Below are 21867 nucleotides of genomic sequence, written 5' to 3' on the forward strand. Positions count from 1 at the left end.
AGGTCTCCCACATGAGTACAGGGGCCCAAAGACTTGGACCATCTTCTGCCGCTTTCCCAGGCCATAGCAGAGACCTGGATCAGAAGTAGAGCAGCGGAGACTTAAACAGGTGTCCATATGGGATGCTGGCACTGCAGGTGGTGGCTTTACTCCCTATGCCAAAGCACTGGCCCCAACACTTTTCACATATTTATAAAAAAAAAATCCTAAAAGTCTTATAGAAGCAGAAAAAGACCCCAAGAGTGAAGCAATTCTGAGAAATAAAAAGTTGGAGGTGTCATCTTTCCTGATTCAAAAGTATATTTCAAAGTTACAGTAATCAAAGCAGTATTATACTGGCATTAAAATGGACACAAAGGCCACTGGAACAGAATAGAGAGCTTAGAAATTAAAAAAAAAATTATGGTCACTTAATTTTTGATAAGGACACCAAGAGGAAAAAATAGGAAAAGGATAGTATCTTCAACAAATGGGGCTAGGACAGCTGGATTTCTGTATTCAAAAGAATAAAATTGTACCTTAACCACACATAAAAATGAATTCAAAATGGATAAAAGTATAATTGTAAGAACAGAAATCAAGAAACTCAACAAAGAGGATATAGGAGAAAAGCTCATGAGCATTGGCATTGACAATATTTTTTTTTTTTTTTTTTTTGGCTCAGGCCACAAAAGCAAAAAAACAAAACTAAACAAATAGGACTATGTCGAGTGAAAAAAAGTTCTGCACAGCAGACGAAAGAGTCAACCAGATGAAAAGTCATCCTACAGATAGGAGAGAAACATTTGCAAACGTACATTTGATATGGGGTTAATATCCAATATTTGAAGAAAACTCATTCCACTCATAAGTGGAAAAACAAATAACCTCATTGAAAAAAACGACAAAAGACCTGAATAGCTAATTCTCCAATAACGACATGAAATGACCAACAGATATGTGAAAAAGAGCCCAGTATCATTATTCATGAGGGAAATGTAAACCAAAACCACATGAGATACCATCTCATACCGGTTAAAGTGGCTATTACCAGCTAGTCAAAATGTAGGTAGTGTTGGTAAAGCTGTGAAGAGAAGTGAACTCTTGTACATTATTGGTGGAAATACAGATTGGTAAATCTATTATGGAAAACAGTATAGAGGTTTCTAAAAAAATAAGAAATAAACTATCATATGACCAAGAAATCTTATTTTTTTTTTTTGACAGGCAGAGTGGACAGTGAGAGAGAGACAGAGAGAAAGGTCTTCCTTTTGCCGTTGGTTCACCCTCCAATGGCCGCCGTGGCTGCGTGCTGCGGCCAGCGCACCGTGCTGATCTGATGGCAGGAGCCAGGTACTTATCCTGGTCTCCCATGGGGTGCAGGGCCCAAGCACTTGGGCCATCCTCCACTGCCTTCCAGGGCCACAACAGAGAGCTGGCCTGGAAGAGGGGCAACCGGGACAGAATCCGGCACCCCGACCGAGACTAGAACCTGGTGTGCCGGCGCCGCAAGGTGGAGGATTAGCCTAGTGAGCCACGGTGCCGGCCAAGAAATCCTATTTCTGAGTATACTCATATATCAAGAAGAATTTAAATGACCCCAGACTCAATAGTATTTAAAACAGTTAGAATGTAAAAACAACCAAAGTGTCTGTCAATGGCCAAATAGATCAATAAATTGTGATATATACATATATATATATATAATAGAATATTATTCAGCCCCCAAAATGACAATATCATGACATTTGCCACAAAATGGATGAACTTGGAGAAAATGAGGCTTAGTGAAATAAACCAGATAAATAAAGAAAAGTACTGCACATGATCTCATGTATAGTGGAATATAAAAATAAACGTCAAATATGCAGAGATAGAGAACAAAACAGTGGTTATGATGGAAGGGTGGTATAAGTGCGAGAAAATACAGATGAATAATGCAATGAATATAATGTAGCAGATATGTATGAAGAACAAGTCTCAAGATCATGAGGACTATAGGTATTAAAATTATACTGTATATGGGATTCATGCTAAATTTGCAGGTATTGCCTGCTGTTGCCTCCAAAACAAAAACTAAGCAACTATTTGAAATAATATATATGTTGATTTACTTGACCCTAGTAAACCTAGTTTCTGTTATGTGTCAACTTTATTAGAGCATGGGATGCCCATATATTTGCTTAAATATGTTATCATGATGTGTCTGTGAGGATGCTTTGAAATGAGATTAGCATTTGAATTTGTAAGCTGAGTCAAGGAAACTGGACTCCCCAATTTGAGTGGGCATCATCCAATCTGTTGAAAACCTATATAGAATAAAAGGTTGGTAAGAGATAATGATTGCCCTTTACTTGACTGTCTTCAAGTTGAGACACTGTTCTCTGCAATGTGACTCAGGCTTAAATTTACACAGTTTGCTTCCAGCATGGACTGCAACTGCACTACGAGCTTTCTTAGATCTGAACTCCTTACTCTCCCTAGTCACATGAGTCAGTTCCTTCTAAGGTGTGTGTGTAGTGGGGTGGGCAGACAGGATGAGGGCATAACATGGGTATAAATACACTCCTGTTGGTTCTGTTTCTCTGAAGAACACTGACCAGTACAATAACCTTTTAGCTGTCTTTCTCTGTATCCTATAACATCATATTGTATACCATAATTATACACAGTTATTTGAACAGATAAAAACTAAGGCATTTGCTCTTAGCAGCAGAGCATTGAAACAGTCATGATGAGTGAAATAAAAATGCTACTGCATTTCTTAAGCTTATCTTAAAGATTTTTTTTAATTTCAAAATCCATCTGGTATTGAAGAAGACACCATTATTTTCTCAGAGCATAGAGCCCCTAAAGTCGTAATAGAGAACATGTGGGGAACACGTAATTAGGTAGTGACATCGAACAAGTAATTAGAAATGTGGTGAGCACTGTAAAGAAGAAATACAGTGCTACACAGCATAAGACATGGGGACCTTAACTTGCCTTCTCTTTTCTGTATGAAATCCAGTATACATATATATATATAACTACAGTGGAAGAAAGCTGTTGAAAAAGTTGGTGTTTACAATGCCTGGGGTGCATAAGGAAGTGGGGAGCTACTCACTTTGGCTTCCACAAACTAGACAAAAGCACCATCCTGTGTAGACAGAGAAGGAATTGAAAGTACTCAAGGGGCTGGTGCCATGGCTCACTTGGTTAATCCTCCGCCTGCGGCGCCAGCATCCCATATGGGCACCGGGTTCTAGTCTTGGTTGCTCCTCTTCCAGTCCAGCTCTCTGCTGTGGCCCGGGGAAGGCAGTGGAGGATGGTCCAAGTGCTTGGGCCCCTGCCCCTACATGGGAGACCAGGAGGAAGTACCTGGCTCCTGGCTTCAGATTGGCACAGAGCCAGCCATAGCAGCCATTTGGGGAGTGAACCAATGGAAGAAAGACCTTTCTCTCTTTCTCTCTCACTGTCTAACTCTGTCAAAAAAAAGAAAAAAAAAGTACTCAAGAAAAGGCATGGATAGGAAAACCTTTTTTTTTTTTTTACCATAACAGAGTAGCTTGATAATCTTTATTTCAAGAAGCACAAATAATTGCCTTTATCTTCAAATGCTAGAAATACGGGAAAGAGAATCTACAAGTAATCGCTGGGAAATCCACATTACATGGGTAGTTTTTAAAGGTTTTGTCTTTCATGGTGTTGAAGATTGTGGAGGCTTGATATATGGACTGTTTCTGGGTTTGATTTGTGGCAGTATAGGTAGGGATCTTTCGGATGGGCCTTATGGACTTTGAAATAAAATTGTGTGTCAATCATGGTATAGTCTAGGTTAGTGTGTTTAGCATATGCTGTGTTACTTCACTTTTTGTAGACATCAGTTTTCTGGAGGGCTTGTTTTTGACTCAGGAGTTCTGATGTGGGCTCTGGGGATTCACTTTTCTTTGAGAGGACTTGGTATATGCTAGTAAGTGAACTGCTCTTAATGAAGAGGTGTACAAAGATATTGGCCTAAGAATCAGAAGACTTGATTGGAGCTTCCAGATCCACTGTTTGAATACTTTGACAATCTTAATCGTGTCATTGAAGTTCTCCAAATGTTTGCCCTCAGATGAAGAACACATGTTCCTATGACATTGGCAGAGGATGAAGCTAAACAATGTATCTGAAAGCAATTCATAAGCTGAAAAAAATCCCTGAAATTAAAATCTTTCTCTTAGCTGCCATCATGGCCACCTATCTCTAGATGTATCTAATGCATAATTGGCTGAAGACAGAGGAATGTGTCCCAGAGGCTTGCTAGAGTGAATTTCTGTTCCCCAACAGAAAAGCTTGCAGGAAGAATGCAGCAAGGACAGTTGAAAGGCTACAGATCAGACATCAGCAAAAATTTATTTGTGAGCAAGTTTTGGTGCATTTGAGAGTTCCTATCATTTGTTACATTTGGCAATCTGCCAATATTTTTTGGAAATTAGGGCTGCCAGTTTTCTTAGTCTGATGCAAAATTTGGTGAATGGATTTAGCTTTAGGGCCAAGTGTGGTTAAGCCTCCTTCAAGAGTGATAGGGTGTCAAAAATAAATGACATGGATTAAGTATTAAATGCTATTGCATATATAGTTATATGTATAGTTATAAATGTATAAGTATATTTATAAATTTATTTCTATATGCATTTATACATATTTTTATGAAATGTATAAATTTATATATTAATATATTTATACATATATATATAAAACTCAAGCAATAAGATGTTTGGGCTGTGTAAAGCAATTTATTCTTGTTGAGCTTTAAACTCTCTATTGTCCTTTTTATTGTCTGACATATTTACTCATTACACTGTTCTTTTTATTCAAATTTATTAAGGTTTTAAAAAACCCTATTATCCTTAAGCTGAAAACATTTCCATCCCTATTAGCTAAAAAATGAGGTTTCATATTTTCTTATCAACTACCAAATGTGTTTCATCTTTAGTTGTAGCTGAGCCCTGCTGAAGGTAAGATGTCCCAGGAGAAATAGGTGACTCAGCCTGGTGAAAATTTGAATGTTGATGTATCCTTGAAGCAAATCTATGAGATGTACTGGAAGAGGAGCAAAACTGAGAATACCTTCAAGAAATCCTTTATTTGGCCATTAGACTGTTCATAGAACTTAGCACTTTCAAGTGCTGATAGAAAATCATTGAGAAAGGTCCCTTCTGTCCTGCAATGGCAAAGACAACATCTTGCACATCAGTTGTTCTGGACGTGGTTTTTCTGAGCCCTAGGTCTATGCTATGCAGCTTGCTATATTGACTTTAAGGTTTTACTTGAAATATGGTATTCTTTCAAGCTTTGCAGGTACATGTTTACTTATATTTTAATAATTATTGCTGGAACATTTCCCATAGGAAGCTGAATTGTTGTTCTATAGCATTTCCAAGGCAAAATAATAGATGGAGTAAAAAACATATTAAAAATAGTTTGGAACTGAAGGACTAAGAAGAGATCCTTGAAGGCCAACCTCAGCTCTCAGAGGAATGACCCATTAGCACTCAGAACATGTAAGTCCAAGTTAGTGGGTTGCGTTGAAGAGTCAGGAAGACAGGTTGCCTTTTTCCAGTTCTCTGATCAGTAATAAATAACCTTGCAGAGCCTCAGCTTCTTCCTTTAAAAAATTATCTTTAAAATATTTCTTTCCTTATGTAGGCCTAGCAAATATGATCTGAGAGGATATCAATTAATCCCAGCTAGAGAAGAAAGTCTTTCTCCATCTATTCAAAAATGCTATCTTGAATACTGACTGTGTGATGTACTCTGGAGATATCTGCCTCCAATATGTTACTCTGTCTCATGGTGATTAGCCACATGCTCACCATGTGGTTAACACTTACATGTACTTGCTGAATCAGTTGTATGAAAATTTCTCATTCTCTTCCTTTTTGAAAATGGTACCGTGTGAGTCAATTCCCTTATTCATTCCTCATACCCATTAAAATAGGTACAACATTTAATTTGGAAACTCTTATTAAAAAGACGGGATGATAAAATTTCTTCCCTGGTCTTCCACTTCATATAACTTCCTGGGGACATACTTGATTAAAACTTGACACAAGGAAAGTTTTATTTTATACAGGTTGTAATATATGCAAAGAACCATGACTCTGTTACTATCATAGTTTGTATTCTTGATATTTGGATCTAATTTTTGATTTGGGGTATTTTCCCCCAATGAAATGTTATGCATTATAATGTAGCAGCTAATAAGATCTGATACAGTGACTTTAAATTGAATTTCATTAAAAAAATAAGAGCATAAAATGTCTTCCTAATAGTCTTAATTAGCGAAAATGGAAGATCATAGTATTTCTATATTAATACACTAACTTAGATAATTGGGGTAATATGAAATACATGGTGAGAGAAATAAGAAGTCTGGAAACCAAAGGAAAAATAAGCTACCACTTTCCAGTTTCCAGTGTTTTTGTTTCTGGACCTGGAAGGCTCACCAGGTGTCAGGCATAACGTCTTGAAGTAATTATTCTCTTTCATGTGTACAAGTCGGTATTGTCCTGCTGCAGCCCTTGTTTGGTGGTGACTGCTTCTCTGGAAAAGGCATTGTTCTGAATCTTACTGCTTCATAACAACTGCCACTTGTCCTCCTGATTAGGGCATTGTATGAAAACAGTGCATTCATGGCAGGGTTCTTACTAATCTCTCTCCTTTCATCCAGCGCCTACCAGTTTCTCAGAGAGCTCTGCCCTTGCATTTTTAATTGAATGCTCCCAAAAGTTGATATTCATGTATTCTGCTTGCCTGAAATTTCAGTTCATACCTCTCTCTGACGGTCTTATCTTTCTCTTTTATATTTCAGTCTGGTCCGGGAGAGAAATTAAGCTCGATTCCCTAATTGGGAGCCACATGGGGCAATGCATGATGATAACTGTATCAGAACTCAATAGCTACCCAGGACTCTGAAACAGAAGGGCGCCATTTTGTAAAACCAGAGAAAATGCTACTGGGCATTTTGCAGAATTTTCAATCAGGATAGAATGGACACTAATTGCTTCTCCCACAGCTGTTAACATTTCTCTTCTGTAGCCCAACTCTCAAGACAGGAACAAACTCTTTAAGACATCTGAAAATCTTCTCCAAACTTAAGTAGAGCCTTCCTAGAGGACATTTGTGATAGTTGCCCCTTAATTAACATAAATGAAGAGTTAACAGTTCTGAACAAATATAATATTTTGGATTCCATTGAGAGTATATATTTCTGATTATCTTAAGAGGATATAGCGATCAGGTAAATAAAATTGTCCTATGTTTACAATTTTTAGTTGTGTTATGGTGTTATATATTGATTTAGAATAGTGTTCCTCAAAGTACCTGTGGGCACAATCCAAGTGTGTACAAACCAATTCAGTGGGAGCAAGTTGTTAACTCTTTTGTATTTTTCTTAATTTAAAAAATTTAAAAAAATACATAATGAACTGATACAACTCAATAGTGAAAAATGTCTGATTTAAAAAAATAGGTAAAAGACTTGAATTTTTTTTTTTTTTTTGACAGGCAGAGTGGATAGTGAGAGAGAGAGACAGAGAGAAAGGTCTTCCTTTTTGCCGTTGGTTCACCCTCCAATGGCCGCCATGGCTGGCGAGCTGCAGCCGGCACACCGTGCTGATCCGATGGCAGGAGCCAGGTGCTTCTCCTGGTCTCCTACGGGGTGCAGGGCCCAAGCACTGGGGTCATCCTCCACTGCCTTCCCTGGCCACAGCAGAGAGCTGGCCTGGAAGAGGGGCAACCGGGACAGAATCCGGTGCCCCGACCGGGACTAGAACCCGGTGTGCCGGCGCCGCTAGGTGGAGGATTAGCCGGCCTTGAATTGTTTTCTAAAAATGACATATAAATGACCAATAGGTGTATGACAAAATGGTCAAACGAGCACTGCAAATTAAAAACACAATAAGATATCACATTTTCAACAGTCATTTAGGTTGTTTCTACATTTTGGCTATTGGAATAATCCCACAATAAATATGGGAGTGCATGCATCTTTTGTAGCTACTAATTTGGTTTCCTTTATGTATACACCCAGAAGTAGAATCACTGAATAAAAAGGTGGTTCAATTTTTTGAAGAACCTCCACACTGTTTTTCATAACAACTATACCATTTTATATTCCCAACAACAATGTGAAAGGTTTTCATTTTTCCCACGTCCTGCAACACTTTTCTCTAGTCTTTTCACTAGCAGCCATCCTAACGGGGCTGTTGGTCAGGGCTGTGTTTGCACTGGAAGCTGAACTGGGAGAGGATCTTTTTCAAACTCACTCACCTGGTTGTTGACAGGACTCAATTCCTTACAGTCTATTGGACTGAAGACCTCTGTTTCTGAGTGCCGGCTGGAGGTCTTTCTCCTTTCCTTGCTTTATTATAGCACAACTCAGAATAGGGCAAGTGCTTTCCTTCAGAGGAGGTCAGTGAGAGAGGATGAGAAAACATTCAACTCAGAAGCCAAAATCTTTTTATAGCCCAGTCTTCTTTTTAAAGAATAATTTATTTTTCAGATGCTTATGACAGATTATTTTAAAGATTTTATGTATTTATTTGAGAGGTTTTATAGACAGTGAGAGGGAGAGACAGAAAGCAAGGTCTTCCATCCATTGGTTCACTTCCCAAATGGTCACAATGGCCAGAGCTGAGCCAAGAGCTTCTTCCAGGTCTCCCACACAGTACAGGGGCCCAAGGGCTTGGGCCATCCTCCTCTGCTTTTCCAGGCCACAGCAGAGAGCTGGATCAGAAGAGGAGCACCTGGGACTAGATACGCCTACCCATAAGGGATGCCAGCACTGCAGGAGGAGGATTGACATATTGTGCCACAGCTAAACTCCTGAAGCCCAGTCTTAGAAGAGGTATTCCAACACTTTTAAGTGTTATCTTCTTTTATTCAGTAGAATTGAACACAAATAAGTATGTTAAATAGGATAGAACAGAATAAAATATAATTGAGTAGAATAAGAAAGTCATTTAACCTAGCCCATGCTCAATGGAAGTAGATTATACAAAGACAGGACAACTAGGGTGCAGGAATCTGGTGGGAGTATTTTTGAAGCTGTTTCCTACAGAGCCTATGAGCATAAAAATTTTTGAAATCCATGAAGAGTTTATTTCATGATACACATTTTCTGTGAAATGTGTATTTTTCTTGAAGATCCCTTATGCATTAGGACAGGCCCCTTGTTAGTCATAGAAAGATAAAGATGATTGAGTTTGCATTCTCAAAAAGTATACTAATGTTTTCTAGGCTCTGAACTTCAGCACTGTGATTTTCACAAAGGAGGTACTTAAGAAAGATTTATTGAGTGAATGAAGATTGAAGAACAGAGCCCTTTGATCCATTTGGGATTATGGACACCAAGGGACAATTTTCTCTCTCTCTCTCTCTTTGTATATATTTCTGGATGAAAAGTAACAATTCAATCAGTTATCCCAGTGTTGCCATAAATCTTGATACATGTTCCTGAGCAATCCAACCAAGTTTATCACCATTATAAATTAAGAAGATTAAACTAAATTTGTGCCTCTGAAATTCAGATTTATATTAGAGACTGCCACTTTAAAAATAAACCCTGTGGATCTGAGTTGATGTCTTCCCACTAGATGGTTTGATATGACTCTGGCTTTCATCTTTGTATAATAGAGTATTATCTGGTTACAACACATAATTCAATTAACATTATGCTTTAAATTTCTCCCTCCTTTGTTGAAATGCTTAAATTTATTCCTCTTTTATCCTTGCCTCTCCTTTTTCAATCTTGGAAACTACTGTCATTAATCTGTATCTTTTGAGGTTATCATCTCACTTTAGCTAGGAACCATTTCATTCTTATCAGCATCCACAGTGTATTATAGGGCCTGTTCTCTTTATACTGAGTATTGTCATCAACATTCCACCCTTATATATTTTTAATCTCAGCCAAGAATGTTGTATCATCTTCATTTCAGGTCAGATAAAATAAATGTTCCACTGGATATGTAAATGATCCTGGAAGCCAGATGAATTTAGAAGGTTCTGCATTCGGTGTTGAAAAAAGACCTTGATCCTTAAATCAGACAATATGGAAACAAATGGGATGTTTCACACTGGCATATTTTTAGATGGTATTTTGTTTTTGCTTCCCATAAAGGAAAAAAAAATGACTTCTGCGACTTAGGGTTTGCTCTGGAATATGAAGTCTTTTTGTTCTTTACACAAAAGCAGGCTCCGGAGCACTGAGGGAAGCTGCCCTTCCTGCCCCTCTTGGCAGCAACCTGGAAATAGAGGGGCCCCCAGAGCAGCCTGGGCAACGCACGTCCAGAGAGCTTTAGCTGGAATGACTCTAAGTGACGTCTGGTCCAATCCTCTGGTGTCTGAAGTTGGGGAAACTGAGTATGAAGGAGGCTGAAGTGTGAAGGAGCTGTGTAATCTTAACACGGGGTCTCCTGGCTCCCACTACAGGATGCGCTCTACCTCAGCACTCGTGGTACCCGCTCGTCTTCAAGTTTTGCTGAATAGGTAAGTGAGGACTTTAGGAACGAGCCACACTGCTTAGGGACAGATGTCCATTGGGATCCACCAGGGATTCCAAAGCAAAGCAGACCTTAAAATCATGAAATATTTAGAATCTTGAATTACAAGCAAGAAAGCATGGTAAAGATGAAGCTGTGAGCATAGGAATTATTGATGCCAGGGCCCCTCAGGGTGTTGAAATTACTGGTTGCGTGTAGACATAATAGAGTCTGCCGAGAGAGAAAGCGTAAATGAGATAGAATGTTTTGAAAGTTTTAGGTCCCTTGGTGCCCCTGCTCAGAGGTCTAATCTAGCCTCATTTTAATTGCATTCCAGAACGGTGTTTAAGATGTATTGGAAATTTTAAAGAAAAACAGGTGGTTTCTATTTAGAGATATCAGAATGGTACCTTCTTTGTGGAGTCTTTACATTTATTATTAAGGATGTGAGAGAAAATTCAGGTAACTACTGGGATGTGAACCAAAAGGTATGTAGATCAGCAACAAGAGAAATATAAAGAAACCCATTCTGGCTTCAAGAACCAAATTGAAACCAAAAACCTCGGATTACAATAAGTGCAGTAACTTTCATTCTGACTAGGTGTCCGTGAAAATGATGGTTTCACATGTCTGAGAATTACAAGAATTCACCACCTGCCAGCTCTGGCAACTTGGCTTGCGTCTGTTTCTTCCCTTACTCCTGTGTCCCTCCAGTATTGAATCCACTGGCTCGTATTGCCCTGCTACATCTAGCTGTGCAACTTTCACATTGTGGGAGCAGATTCGTCTGTATTTTAAGTGGTAGACCTTCCTCACAGCCAACCCCTGTATCCAGCTGGCTATCAACAACCTTAGTGTAAGTACAAGTGACCGAACAGAACCCACACTAAATGCGCTGCCAGTTTCCCCATTCACAAAGAAAGTTCATCAACTGAGGAAGTCTAGAACCCAGGACCCCACCCCCTACTCCTTTGACCTTCTCCCCTGCTTACTTGGCTGGTGCTTTGGCTTTTGCTGGGTTTTCCCGTGGCATGTTCCTTTGGGCACCCAGTGGAGAGCCTGGGACTCCTCAGTTTGCTTAAAACTTCTCATCATACTTGCTATGTGGCAGCTTACCAATAAATTCCCAGAGCTTTGGGGGTATAGTTGAAGGAAGGCTTTTTAGTTTGGAGTTTCAGTTTTTCACCCTGCCTGGTTACCCTTCTCCTAGGCGAACTGTGGACGCTCTTTGGGTATGATTGCAGTCCTCTGATTTATTTTCCCCTTGCCTGTATAACTGTGTTTCTCTGTGTAGCATGCCCTTCTGCTGCTTCTCTGCCTGGCTAATTCTTTCTGGGTTCAGATTGGGATACAGTTGAAAAAGTGGTATATCCCTCGCCAATTTTCCAGTTTGCAACAGTCCCTGAAACAAATTGTATGCAGCACCATGTACCTACAAAATTACCTTAAAGTGCTGCAAATGATTACATTAAAATATCACCCTTTAGCCCTAAGAAGAGACTGTACAAATATTCAAAAGAGATTGCTTGTGATTAGCAGGCAATACAGTGCAAGCCAGCTCTTGTTTTTTAAATGTTATGCCCAGAAGAGATCTTTGAAATTTTATAAACAGATGGATTCTTTTTGCTTGATTCACTAATGTTTTACAATTAACTAATTAACAGGTTTATTGCCAAAATTAGCAATAAAAAAGTGTTCAGGAGCTCCGACCAAGGCAGTCTTTTGCAATTACATAGATACCAAAACAATCTGCATGATAGTTTGAGGCTAAACATTGCTCAAATCAGAATTTCACCTGCTGTTTTCAAATAAAAGTTGACAAATACGAAAATGAACCCTGTAAATTTCCACGCTCCGTTCATATACAGGAGCCCCTGCCTTAATTAATAATAATTACAGGTAACACAAACTGGAGTTAGAAGGCCTACATGTACTCAGATTGCTTTCAAGTGTGCAAAATCGCTTAGCAAACACAGTTCCAAAGGACTAGCAGAAACCATTTTTATGTAAAGTCCATCTGCTGTTTTTTGGCTGGAGGACCTTAAATGACCTATTCAACTGCATTTCCTACCTTTCCCTACCCTGAGCCAGGTCAGTCCTCTGGCTTGCATGTCATCATTTGAGGGCTATTCTGATACTGACCCCCATGCCTCGCCAATACCTCGAAAGCCTCTGCTGCACAGGTAGTCCCCTGAACACGCCACACTGTGTGCTGAGTTGGCAGGGGCTACATCCTGCCTGGAGTGCCCAGCAAGCTCCTTCTGGATTTAGGCTGAGCGTTTTCCTCTTTGGTGACTAACTCCTAGGAGTGGGGAGGGACACTGTCCATTTTTTTTTTTTTTCTGAAATGCAAATAACCTCAGGTGAATAAATTTTTTGCTATTTTTCTTTATATTTCTAGACTCAATGGATACTAGCTGAGGGGGTGGTGGGGAGAGAAGCTTCTGTTTATTTCTGTACCCTGGATTCAGCCTGTTCCCACTGTCTGGAACCCTTGAGTTTACATTTCTTCATTTACTTTTCAGAATCCTTGGAAGTTTTAGTTTATACCAAATCACTTCCTCCTATGTTTTTCTGAGCCTTGTTTCAGACCTTTATTTTTTCCTGGCATGAAAAACCTACTTCAACAATTAGGATATAAGCTTCCTAAGCTAGAAGTTGTCAAAATGGAGCCTTAGTCCTTGGAAGAGCTTAAAGACCTAAGACCTGACACCTTTCCCAGTGTGGGGCTCCTCCGGCCACAGCCCCAGCACTTTGTAAATTCCTCTGAAGCTTCCTTGGTGCTAGCCCTTGGTAAACACGCTGTGTATGGTTTATCAATTAAATGTGCCTGTGCTTGACAAGATTTAATCTATTCTTATGACTTTATTGGTTTATTAAATTGATTACATTTGTATTTAATCCCTGCCGTGCTCCAAAAATTACTCTCAATTGAATTCATGTTGATTATGCTTTCCTAACCCTATGGTGTGACCTGAGCAGTGAATTAAAGCCCAGAATATATTCCTTTATTTACTAACTTCCAAGGTGCGATTCAGTTGACCCTTGGTCCTGGAAGCACCCCCTGACTTCTCTTCCATGTGGGGGGTGTTCCTCATTTGTACTTACGAAGCAGAAGCACCGCTGTGCGTATCTTCATTCTAACACTTAACCAGATTTTGTGTGGCTAGTTTTTGCCCCCTGATTTTGTCTACCTCTCTGGACAGGTTATGAGCTCCTGGAAGGCAATGGCAAAGCTCTCTTCAGTTTGCTGTGGCCACCAACTTTGGGCCTAGGACATAGTATCCCTCTTCCAACCCATATCCTCAATGGGGCAGGAACTCTCTTCCTTATAGCAGCAAACTTGCTTTTGATACTGCCCTTTAGGAACAGCTGTGGAGGCACTGTAGCTTCCTTAGGGAAATGTGCAAGCTGTTTAATTTGGCACAGATGCCTTTTTTTTATTTAGTAAATATAAATTTCCGAAGTACAGTTTATGGATTACAATGGCTTCCCTCCTCCCCATAATTTCCCTCCCACTCGCACCCTTCCCGTCTCCCGCTCCCTCTCCCATTCCATTCACATCAAGATTCATTTTCAATTATCTTTATATACAGAAGATCAATTTAGAATATATTAAGTAAAGATTTCATCCGTATGCACCCACACAGAAACACAAAGTGTAAAATACTGTTTCAGTACTAGTTATAGCATTACTTCACATTGGACAACACATTAACAACAGATCCCACATGAGAAGTAAGTACACAGTGATTCCTGTTGTTGACTTAACAATTTGACACTCTTATTTATGGTGTCAGTAATCTCCCTAGGCTCTAGTCATGAGTTGCCAAGGCTATGGAAGCCTTTTGAGTTCGCCAACTTCAATCTTATTCCGACAGGGTCATAATCAAAGTGAAAGTTCTCTCCTCCCTTCAGAGAAAGGTACCTCCTTCTTTGATGGCCCTGTTCTTTCCACTGGGATCTCACTTGCAGAGATCTTTCATTTAGGTGTTTTTTTTTTTTTTTTTTTTTTTTTTTTTTTTTTTTTCCCAGAGTGTCTTGGCTTTCCATGCCTAAAATACTGTTATGGGCTCTTCAGCCATATCCGAATGCCTTAAGGGCTGATTCTGAGGCCAGAGTGCTATTTAGGACATCTGCCATTCTATGAGTCTACTGTGTATCCCGCTTCCCATGATGGATCGTTCTCTCCCTTTTTGATTCTATCAGTTAGTATTTTCAGACACTAGTCTTGTTTGTGTGATCCCTTTGACTCTTAGACCTATCAGTGTGATCAATTTTCAACTGAAATTGATCACTCTGTACAATTTGGGACATGTTCAATTGGACTTGCCCCAAATGGTGGAGTTAGATACGTGCCAGAGGATTCCAATACAATCCCATCAAGGTGGCATGTACCAATGCCATCTCACTAGTCCAAGTGATCAATTTCAGTTCACAGATACCTTTTATAACATAATTTTCTCCCAGCCTCCTCTCAGCTCTCATTCCTGGAGCTCTGAACCTTTTAGGCCTTTAGTATCCCTTACTCAAGTGTTACCTTGTACTTTGGATGGAATGATCTTTCTCTTCATTCATCCCTAAGTATCTCTTCACTTGGAAGAACCCTGTCTGCCCTTCAAGATTCAACTTAAGTCTTAACTACTACTTGGTATTTCTGTAGCACTCTGAGTCAGTCTACCACATAGCCATCATTCCCCTGACATCTCAGTAGCCAACCATTTTGAGACAGAAAACTGGAGTCAAGAACTCAGGACTTGAACAAGGAATGTCTTCCCTTGTTGGCTTCATTCATGCACCTAGGCAGGAATCATGATTACTTTAATTTTTCTCTCAGACAAAACAGTGTGTTGGCCAATTGTGACAGTTTGGATGGATGCATTCATGGGCATTTCTTGCTTGTGGGTTTGTCAGTATTTCATCTTAACCCCTAGCCAGTTTGCATATTGTTTGTGAAAATGCAAATGACTACAGGTAGAATATTCACAGAAAATATTTTTCAGAGCTTTACATTAGAAAACTCTGTATTAATTCTAGAAGCTCAAGGTATCTTCTTGCTGCCATCTTTCTAATCAGTTTTTTTAATTTCATTCTTTTGCTTTTATATTTTCTTGTAGTTAATTTTTGCATTAACATTGCCTTTGACAGTGCATTAGACATAATGCTTTAATTTTTTTCACATACTGTATGGAGAATTAGGTATACAGCCTTCTACTGATAACAGTCATATTGATAATGGCAGTTTTAGTGCTCAATCTCCTTGCCTATTTTATTAAAATGTATACCATTATTTCATCCTCCTTTCTTCTGGAGCTGAGCAGACACTATGCAAGGAACTTTAGAAGAAACACAAACCTTATTAACTATCATCTCTTTTGTCAAACAATAACCTGATGCTGTGCTTTTCATGGAGGAAAAAATGCTGGATAGGAAGAGATACTGCCCACCAAGAATGAGCACAGATGTACTAATGCAGTTAGCAACACACTGTTTAACACTGCAGGCTTTGCTCTCAGATGGACCCACATCCAAGACCCAGAGCAGTTTCCACAGAGTACAAACAGGAGCTTGAATTCTACTCGGGCTTCTTTCCTCTCTTCACCTCCCAGGGCGAGCACATTTAAACAGATGCACCTCTGCCAAGTGGAGCCCCTCTTAACGGATCTCTGATGAATCGCATTGCCAGGGTCACGTTTTTCTGGATGGACTGATTTCCTGCATTTCTTGACAATCTATCCCTTCCCTGTAACATGTCTGCTGACAACCCACACTCACTGGCAATCAGGGCATTTGAATACCTAGAGATGCTAGGCTGTGTTTTTGAAAATCCATTTCTTTGTATATTGATTTTTACATGAAATATATCATGCATACAAAAATTTAAAACATTATTCCTTTCAAAGATAGTAATAAAACAAATTCCTAGGAACCCACCCATCTGGTTAAAATACAGGAACTTGTATGCCCTGCCTTGTCCCCCTCTACCTATTCCTCCTTCTGCCTATGTTCTCTTTAGGGTAATTGTCTCCAAAGTACTCTTTAAATTTTCTTTATGGTTTTTATATGTACACTTAAAACATATATTGCTTCATTTTGTTGCTCTTTGATCTGTATGTAAGTATAATAGTATTCTATATATTCTTTTTTAATTTTTCATAAGCTCTTTTTACTATATTTGTGTCATAAACTCAAGAACAGATTAAGACAAAATTTAGCCCTTTTATTAGCATCTGGCAATTAAAATGAAATTGTGGTGTTCACATACATGTATGTTTTCAGTGGGAAAAGAAGTGACTAACTTATTTAACAAAACGAAAATACAAACATGCACAAAACAAAGTTACTGTGGCCTTCAAATCTGGAGTTCCTGATTTCCAGGGATCATTTCTATAGTTCATTGTTCTTCTGAGATATGCTTATTTGGCCAAGTATTATTTTCCTTTTTTCATTTTCTCATTTCATATTTTTCCTTTCATATGTTTTGACGTTATGCATGTATTTTTCTTTTGTTACTCTACATCTTTAAGCACCTTCTTTAACATCAATAGCTAAAAAAAAATTTATTATTTTACCAGATATTCAAGGATCTAAAATACTTTAACCATGGTAATCCTTTTTTTCTAATTTAAATCTTATTGTTACTCTGTATTTTGATGATTTTCTATTTTTCTTCCAATAATTTAGAATTCTTACAGCTCTTTTGATAGTCAAGATTGATTTAGATTTACTCATGTATTTCCCAATTATTCCTCTCACTATTCTAGCTCATCCTGTGTGTGATCATTTCCCTTCTGTGTAAAGTTCATCCAATAGAATGTGCTCTAGGGAGGGCCTGTACTGAGTTGAGCTTCTCATGTATTTTTTTCTCTCAAAATATCTTTAGTTTCCTTTTTGAGCAATAGTTCACTTTTTTCCCTTATTACTTTGAAGGTATTATTTCCATATTATATGGCTTTCATTCTTGCTCTCAATGAACCATCCATAAGTCTAATTTCCATTCCTTATGAGCAATCATCTTTTTAAAATGATTTATTTGAAAGACAGAAAGACACACATACACATAATGATAGAGAGAGATTAAAAAGATAGAAAGTAAGAGATGGATCTCATCTGCTGTTCATTCTCCAAACACCCTTAATGTCTGGGGCTGGGTCAGGCAGGAGCCAGGATCTGAGAAAACAATCCAGGTATCTCACATGAATAGCAGAAACCCAATCACTTGAGCCATCATCATTGCCTCAGAGGGATGAATTAGCAAGAAGCTGGAAACAATAGCTGGAGGTAGTAATTAAATCCAGGTAATCTGATAGGGGTATGGATGTCTTAACTGGTAGCTTAACACTTGCTTCCAAACTTATCTTTTTTTTAAGATTTATTTGAGAGGTAGAATTACTTAGAGGTACAGGTAGAGAGAGAGAGAGGGAGAGACAGAGAGGAAGGTCTTCCTTCTGCTGGTTTACTTCCCAAATGGCTGCAATGGCTGGAGCTGGGCCACTGCTAAGCCAGGAACCAGGAGCTTCCTCTGGGTCTCCCATGCAAGTGCAGAGGCCCAAGCACTTGAGCCATTTTCTGCATTTCTCTGCCATATGCAGATAGCTGGATTGGAAGAGAAGTGGCTGGGACATGAACCAGTGCTCATATGGGATGCTGGCACTGCAGTGGAGGCTCAGCCTGCTACACCACAGTGCTGGACCCCCAAATCTATCTTTTAGGAATTTATTTTGTTTGGTGTTCTTCAGGTTTGATGTGGATTTATTTTATTTAGTCTCCTTGAAATTTGCTGCATTTACTAGGTGTGAGAATTGGTGTCTTGAAGCAGTTACAGCCAATTCTCCACAGTTCTTTCTCTATGTACTACCATATCCCCATTCTCTATTATCTCTGGGTCAGAGAGACATTCCAGGCACAGAATTAAATTAGCCTTTTCAGCTAATTAGGATGGGGTATGTGACTGATTCATGAAAAAAGGGATGTATGTAAGGATGCCTGCCTCTTTCAGATTTGACAGACATATGTGTGGAGGTACTAAGTCATCAACCATGTGTGGCCATAATTTTTATAAATATGGATTCATAGGATATTGTGTATGACCTGGACAACTGGTCTGCAGCAAAAAAGATTGGAAGACTAGGGAGAAAAACTCTGATAAAGAGACATGTGTGTCCCATATATATATGGGAATGAGTGCGAACGGTAAAAACCTTTGTAACTTGTATCACTGTCTATCACAGGGCATCACCCATGGAAACAGTGCTAAAAAGGTACAAAATAATCAAGTATTCAAAATGACTTGGCTGATTTACATGAGCAAAGCTTCTGTTAGTGGCCATCCTGCTGTTGCCATAGCGGATACATGAATAAAGTGGCTATGGCGATAGACAGGGGTTGTTTATGAACTCAACAACATGGGCTCACATTTACCAAACTGATGTAGTCATTGCTGCTGCTGAATATTCACCTGATGAATAATAGATGCCAATGGGAGCTTCTGATACTGCATCATATTTAGAGGAGGTCAATGAGCTACTTTGGTGGTTAATTGACAACACTGAGCACTGAGCTGTTCCGACCATTGATTCTTTTTTTTTTTTTTTTTTTTTTTGACAGGCAGAGTGGATAGTGAGAGAGAGAGACAGAGAGAAAGGTCTTCCTTTGCCGTTGGTTCACCCTCCAATGGCCGCTGTGGCCGGCGCCTTGCTGGCGCACCACGCTGATCTGATGGCAGGAGCCAGGTGCTTCTCCTGGTCTCCTATGGGGTGCAGGGCCCAAGGACTTGGGCCATCCTCCACTGCACTCCCTGGCCACAGCAGAGAGCTGGCCTGGAAGAGGGGCAACCGGGACAGAATCTGGTGCCCCAACCGGGACTAGAACCCGGGGTGGAAACGCTGCAAGGCGGAGGATTAGCCTAGTGAGCCGCAGCACCGGCCTACCATTGATTCTTACAGGAACTGGTAATGTACACCTTTCCTTTCTGCCTCTAGGACTTGGATAAGCACCACTATAAAGTGCTTGAAGATCTTTGATTCACTTGGACCATCCCACATAATATGACTTCAGGCCTTGTGTCATATTGTGGTAGATGGAAACATTGTATGTTGATTGTGGCTCTGAGGGCTTTTTCAGAGGAGGCAGCTCCTTTCCAATGGTCCTCTTCCAAATTTTCCGTAAGAAGAGAAGTCCATCATAATTATGGCGAAATTGCTTCCAAACATATGCCGAGAAGTATAGTTGAGGGACACAGGCAGAGGCTGTGATGGTCAGGGAGGTGTGTCACCTAGATCTCTTTTCATAGAAGGATTATTTCCCTGTGGCTCTATTGGCACATTTCCTTTAGATATCAACCTCTTCACGTAATTGGCTGAGTGCAGGTAGCCACCTTGCCTAACGTCACAGCCTTCCAGGAGTAGCTCCTTTCCAACGGTTGACCAAAGCAGGCAGTCACTTAAACACCTAGTCATTTTGACCCACCATGTGACAACTCTATTGCACAATTTTAATGCTAGAGTTCCCTGTGAGGTAGGAGGCTGCTATGAGCCTGCTTCACATTTCACTTTCCCCCTCTGTCAATCCTGCCTCTTCGCTTTCCCTTTCATGGCTGTTAATCCCGAAGTTGTTCCTTAATAAACACCCCGAATATTAAACTGTATTATTAAATCTATTTTCTGGAGAACCCAACCCTTGACAGGGTCATCAAAATGTAATTTGTGAAATTGACATTTTGAGATTTGATGATTGTTTACAGCCCTTGTGTACTGTTGAGGAACAGGGTTTTTTTTCTTCTTAGTATTTGTTAAACTCTTTACTTAGTATGGGGTTAATCTTATGAGTATAAAGTAAATTGGAAGTTGATCATTGTAAACATTAAGAGAGGGAATAGAAGAAGAAGGAGGAGGAAGGCTGGGAGCATGGGCAGGCGGAAGGGTATGGTGAAAGTATCACTATGTTACTAAATCTGTATATATGAAATATATGAAATTCATATGACTTAAATAAAAAGTAATCTATTCAAGAGGGGTAGGGTCACTCTGCAACCATGATAAAAGAAAATATTGCAATCCTAGAATCTCATATCATTTTGAAATGGGGAAGGCCAAAAGAGCTGAAAGGGTAATTAGCAAAACCTACTAATAGATAAAAATGATGCAAGATAAAATCACATTAGTGGTATGACCATTCCATTTTTTGTTAAAGATACCCTTAAAAATTCCATTAAATCAAAGTATATATAGAGAGAATTATAGGGAAAAAGAAATGTTATATCTGAAAATAATGTCAATAAGAATACTTCTAGTGTCATTATTGGTGTACAAAATGAATGGAAACAAAGAGATTAGAATTTGCTAAGATTTTAGGAAAGCTTTATTGACAAATCAAATATGTACCTTGATTTAAAAAATCAAAAGACTCAACATGTAGAACTACACTTGGGTTCCAACTTGCCATAAACATAAAATCAGTTGTGAAGGATACAGGGGCGATTGACTCCTAAATTCCACTTCACATGTTGCCAAAGACAATAACTGAAAAGGAGTAATTTTATCCAGACAGTGGCATCAGGGTTCATGAAACCAATGGACAGGGATTCTTCCATAAAGGAGAATCAGGCAAGAATGAGTAAAAATCTCCCTTGAGTAAGGAATATGCACAATGTCAACCAGGAGGATTTCAGTGAAATAAATTACATGCCTCTCATTATTTTCCTTTTGGAAGGTAATTTCATATTTTGTTCTTGTTTCTCCACTGCTGGTTGGATGGGATAGGGAATAATGAGAACTCTTTATTTCATAGATCTCAGAAATCAGAGCAGCCAGCTCCGAATGCCTTTAGGGCTGATTCTGAGGCCAGAGTGCTATTTAGGACATCTGCCATTCTATGAGTCTGCTGAGTATCTCACTTCCCATGTTGGATCACTCTCCCCTTTATTTACTCCATCAGTTAGCGTTAGCAGGTACTAGACTTGTCTATGTGCTCCCTTTGACTCCCAGTCCCTTCACCATGACCAACTGTGAACTGAAACTGATCACCTGGAACAGTGAGATGGCATTGGTACATGCCACCTCGATGGGATTGAATTGGAATCCCCTGGTATGCTTCCAACTCCACCACTTGGGGCAAGTCAGCCTGAGCATGTCCCAAATTATACATCTCTTCCCTCTCCCATTCCCACCACCATGTTCAACAGGGATCACATTTCAGTTAATTTTCAACACTTAAGAATAACTGTGCATCAATTACAGATCTAAACCAGTCATATTAAGTAGAACAGATAAAAAAACTACTAAGAGGGATAATGTATTTAGTTGTTCATTAACAGTCAGGGCTATGCTGATCAAGCCACCGTTTCCCATAGTGTCCACCTCACTCCAACAGGTTTCCC

This window comes from Oryctolagus cuniculus, chromosome 2, assembly GCF_964237555.1.
Source record: "Oryctolagus cuniculus chromosome 2, mOryCun1.1, whole genome shotgun sequence".
Taxonomy (NCBI): domain Eukaryota; kingdom Metazoa; phylum Chordata; class Mammalia; order Lagomorpha; family Leporidae; genus Oryctolagus; species Oryctolagus cuniculus.